The 5572-nt window shown below is 35.8% G+C and overlaps 1 long non-coding RNA gene across 1 annotated transcript in view; it reads right to left on the bottom strand.

Moving 5' to 3' along the window:
- Nucleotides 1-1988: 1988 nt before the first annotated feature.
- Nucleotides 1989-5572, bottom strand: part of LOC106867175 (uncharacterized) — a 10420-nt gene continuing 6836 nt past the window's right edge. The window contains exon 4 of the long non-coding RNA XR_001409114.1: nucleotides 1989-2231. This is a non-coding gene — a long non-coding RNA (uncharacterized LOC106867175). The remainder of the gene's footprint in view (nucleotides 2232-5572) is intronic.

Raw genomic sequence — 5572 nt, 5'->3', positions numbered from 1 at the left:
TATATATATATATATATATATTATGCATATATGTACATGTCTGTATACATGCATGTATATTTATATATGTATGCGTGTGTGTGTGTTTGTGTGTGTGTGTGCGCGTTCAGTACCTGAATGAAAGACTTCGGGGTAGACGAAGAGAAAGACTGTGAGCGCTTGATAGCAGTAAAGGATCAAATTACGTCTGCTGAGCTGAGAATTCAAATTTCATAACTCTGAGCTTCTTCAGTCAGATTGTAAAGCAAAATCTGAAAAAATGAAATTCAGAACTGTTAAAAGAAATATCCAGAAAATGATTTCAAAACGAGTATTTGATGAGGTGTATGCGGAAAGGAAAATTCGAACTATAATGATGATATTGATTTGCATGCAAAAAAAAAAAAAGGATAATTATTTGGGTGTTAAAATACTTGAAAAATATAAAAAAAATTACAATGTAAATCAATCGTATTAACCGAAGCTATTTTCAGCCAAACAGAGAATGTCATTCGGACTCAATTAATGTAACATCAAAGGAAGAAAGAAAAAAGAGAGAAAGAAAAAGAAAGAGTAAAAGTAACAAAGAATGAACGAATGTTAGTTTAAAAAGAAGACGAAAAGAAAAGAGAAAGCGTTATAATGAGTTAATGAGAAAAATATCGTAGATACTTACTATGCCATGTATGATGGTCACAACCCTGCTAAATAGTAGTAGTAGCAGCAGCAGCAGCAGCAGTAGCAGTAGCAGTAGTAGTAGTAGTAGTAGTAGTAGTAGTAGTAGCAGTAGTAGTAGTAGTAGTAGCAGTAGTAGTAGTAGTAGTAGTAGCAGTAGTAGTAGTAGTAGTAGTAGTAGTAGCAGTAGTAGTAGTAGTAGTAGTAGTAGTAGTAGCAGCAGCAGGTGCAGTAGCAGCAGCAGCGGCAGTAGCAGCAGTAGTAGTACTAGTAGTAGTAGTAGTAGTAGTAGTAGTAGCAGTAGTAGTCGTTGTTGGAAATTCTCTTCTAATTCTGTTGAATGACGGCTCTGCACCACTCAGGCGACAAGCCTCCTGCCAACGGGCCTGTTCGAGTAGTCGTTGCTGGTGAAAGTTTTATGAAGTCGTAGGACAAATTCTATCTCAACATCTTGCGATACGGCGAGGAAACGATGGGCCTATATTTGATATGCCGATCCCTACATAGTATTTGAGCTTCGGTAAATAAAGTGTTTTGCTCAAGAATATAAAACGCCACTCGGTCCGGTAATGAAATCTGCGATTTGACAATCGCGAATGCAAAAACATTGAAACAGTAAATAGATCGTTAAAGAGGATAGAACGATGAAATTGGAAGACATCTGAAACTTTATGATAGATCTGCCTATTGAAAATTATACAAATTTTTCAATTTGTAAAAAACATTTATTCGAGATATCGTTTCGCGAATTCAAGTTGGTTTTCTTCACCAGTAATTGTAAAATATTTTCTTTCGTACGGTGATAACAAACTTCGTTCATCAGTGATCATGCTGCTCCGGAAATAGATTCCAAAGCACGGATAAACCACGTTTAAATAAAACTTATGTCAACATTTTTCATTAATATCGAAATACAGTTCAAAAATCCCGCAGATTTAATTTGGCGGGGCGGTTGAAAAGGAATGTCTTTGCGAGTACAATCGTGTCTTGAATATGTTAAATGTTTTTGGCTGGTACCATTATTCAGTCAACCCTGACACAGTATACCAAGTAATTGATAACGTAGTTTTCATTAAGTTGGCATTTAATAGAGTTTCTACAATTACATGCTGTGGGGTTTTGATATTACTACTATTTCAAGCTTTGCATTAATTGAATTTATTTGATTGAATCTATCAACGAATATTCCACATACCAAAAGTGTGATGATAATAGATGATATTATTTATCTAAACAGTGTTAAAACAACAGAACGGGTGACAGAAAATGAGGAGCATGAAAAAACGTGAGGGTGAGTGATAAAGAAGAAATTATAGAGGTGTTGGAAAATGTGAACAAAGACAGTTGACAACGGCTTTGGAGAGTAGAAAAACACGAAGAAGATGATCAGACAGGAACTTCACGGAAAGTAGGTGGTTAGCGTATTGAAATGAGTTTAAAGAAAAAAAATCAATCACTGAAAAATTCAATCACTAAATGGAAAAGTTTTAAGTATAAGTGTAAATATGATTGATTTTGAAATAAAAGACATGTTTTATCTTACGACGTTGACTCCCACTCTGAGATGAAGGCACAATCTGGAAAGCAAGAGTGATGCCATTAGGTCACAACGACACAAAGAATTGCAAATGTGTTTGCCACATATGGAAAAAGGGGGAAGCATGTGTGTAACGAATTAATAATTTAGTGAATTAATGATTTGATAAAATAATAAATTTAGTGAAGATGCTGAATAAATAAAGCGATGAAATAATTTAAAAATCAATAAGCTTGAGGTTTCTTAATGAGGAACAAGAATTAGTTAATTAAGTGTAAGAGAAGTAAAGTTAAGGATAATACGAAAAATATGAAGGGAAGTGATTATTATGATAATTGTCATAATAAATCTGTGATGTTAATTCTTATTCTTCGTGCAACTGCAACCGAAATTCGTTTCACCACGTTGTGCAAGGAATCTCTAGAGTTCTTCAAGAAAGAACAAAGATAAATGAATCGCTTTCCACAAATAAAATAGATTAATAGTACAGCGAAAATATGCAGAATATTTCAAGAATTCTCTTTCTGAGTTTCCTTGGTTGAGCATAAGCACACAAGTAATCATGCGTGCCAATATTATAAACACACGTAGACACACACACACAGAAGTTGGAATAAAGAATGCTACTTGTGCGTTAAACGTAGCATGCAGACTTACTACATGGGTGTAAATTTACTCCCCCACCACATACACACATGTATAAACACGGTCATGTTTAAACATCTAAACTAATTTACATGTCAACAAACCCCAAGCGTTGAATGGTTATCAAAGTCGCCCTGTTCAAAGAAATTTTCAGACACAGACACATACATACATACATACATACATACATACATACATACATTCATACATACATACATACATACATACATACATATATACATATATACATACATGCATGCATAATATGGTACAATACAGACAAGCTGGTATGAAAGACTATTCGTTCCTTTTGATAATGAATACTATGTCCCATAAATTTTTACCATAATTTTTTGTAATTCATACATATCTCTTAAAAGAAATAGCTATCTTTGAGTAAATACAAACTCTTTCGAAAATTTCGTAGCTGCAAGCAAATAGTGAAATATACCAGGTGGAAAATTACAACACATGCGCCATGACGACGTAAGAAGCCGGAGTCAGCTATTGCAGATCGCGGAACTATCGATAAAAATTCCAGTGGACTTTTGAACTGAACCAAGACCCATTCCAGTTCTACTGAAAGGCTAGCGAAGACTCCTCGGTAGGCCACACGAAGAGACTTAATATTGGGATAAGAAATACCCAATAGTCTTAATTTTTTCAGAACATCAAATATACCACAAGCTACATTTTTTGGAAAGAAATAAGCCACCCTAACAAACAAAACCACTCAGCCAAATTGCATACGTGATAATAATCATATTACCAACACAGTAAAGTTTTCCGCGGAAAGGCTGTGGACATCAAGAAGCACGACCATTACAATAACAAACCACCACCACTCCACTACACAAATATGTGGCAACCACATACGATTTCACCATAACGGTTTGGAATATAAAATGCTAAAATTACAGCTTGCATCGCAGTTCAAACAGAACTTCATGCTTACATACATAAAGCACTGCATGGGAGAACGATACCGACACGAGTTCAGTAAAATCCCAACGAACTGATGTCATCTGTGATCGATGAAATTTCCAGAGAAGTGATTCAAATTCAAGCTCCCATGTTTTGGACAATAAATGTCTTGCTATAATGTGCCCCATTAAGTGTGCACCAGGAGATGGGAGTAAAAGAAACCAATCCAAAGGATACTTCTAACCCAAAAGAGATTACCTCCCTCCAAAATAACATAAAAAGACTGAGGGAAAAGGTAAGACAGTTGGACATTATCAGCAAATGTGAAGCTAAAAATGATTTCTCGATTCATCAGCTACGACAGCATGATAGGTAATCCAAATTCTATGAGATTTGCCGCCAAGAAACACTCACAAGGAAACTGATCACCCTCAAATACTATCTACAAAAAGTAGTAGACAGGCAGTGGTTTTAGAACTGATGCTTTTTACATCATTTCACACATAGTCATGGACAGGCAATTCAGCTCATCTCCAATTTGGTTCAGGTACGTAATGTTTAAAAGACCACCCCCGAAAAAAGAAAGAGAGATCGATATCCATCGCTCTTGAACGGAAGTCGGGGTGAGATTTGTCGATTGCCTGTGCCCTCAAGTGTTCTAACACCAGGCGCTTTGAGAGCCATCCCTAACGCGTCAACAAGCAGCCTACCGGTGAACAAGCTAATCAGGTGCATCGTATAGGTGTGTTCGATAATATATGTATACTTTTGTTTTTATTTGTAAAGTGATAGGACTACCATTGAGTTGATTTTGGGAAGGGTAGACGAACACCAACATCCCAAGATATAGACTTGAATGATTGTACAGAGAGATCTCTCTCAAAATGAAACCAATGATAGTCTTCCATGCTCCCCCAATAAAGATCATTTATCCACCAAAGTGGTGCTGAGAACTCATACATATACACACATACACACACACACACAAATACAACACACACATAACTTATCATCGATTTTTTCAATACATCTAGGTATGTATGCATGTTTAGTGGAGGCGCGTGGCCTAGTGGTTAGGGTGTTAGACTCCTGATCGTAAGATTGTGATTTCCATTCATAGACCAGGTGACTCGTTGTGTTCTTGAGCGAAAAACGTCATTGTTCCAGTCCACTTAGCTAGAAAAATTGAGTAATCATGAGGTAGACCGGCGTCCCATCCAGCTGAGTAATACATATGAAGTCGGTATGACGCTGGGAGGTCATTTTACCTTTACATTTATATATGTATATTTCTACAGTTGTCTATAGATAAATATATGTATGCTCGCACGTAAACGTGTATAGTATGTTCAGAAAAAATAATTGAACCTAGTATGTGTATGAGCGTGCATATGGCTATCAGACTAATTGTTAATATCCGGTCGATACTTACTGCTCACAAAATAACTTGTGCATAAGTTCAGAGATCAGCCATGGCTATATACGCTTCAATATCACAACTTCACACTTTTAACTTATTCTCTTAGAACTGTTTAATGTTGCACAACTGGCTGATTCCTTGCCTTCTCTCCAAGAAGAAGGCATAGAGATATTTAGTATTTATGGGTATTTATGTTGAATCTGGTCACTAGTTTTGAACGTAATCAAAACGTGAACCATTTCGTAGACTAGTCACCAATATAGTAACATAACTCGCTGTAATGATTAAGTTATTGAATAGTTCATTCTATACGAGAATGATTCATTCTTTCGAACATGCACATGTATCTGTATGTATATATTTACATATATATATATATATATATATATATA

This window comes from Octopus bimaculoides, chromosome 8 (genome assembly GCF_001194135.2).
Source record: "Octopus bimaculoides isolate UCB-OBI-ISO-001 chromosome 8, ASM119413v2, whole genome shotgun sequence".
Taxonomy (NCBI): domain Eukaryota; kingdom Metazoa; phylum Mollusca; class Cephalopoda; order Octopoda; family Octopodidae; genus Octopus; species Octopus bimaculoides.
The sequence above is the reverse complement of the archived record's forward strand: the minus strand, read 5'-3'. Positions and strand labels throughout refer to the sequence as shown.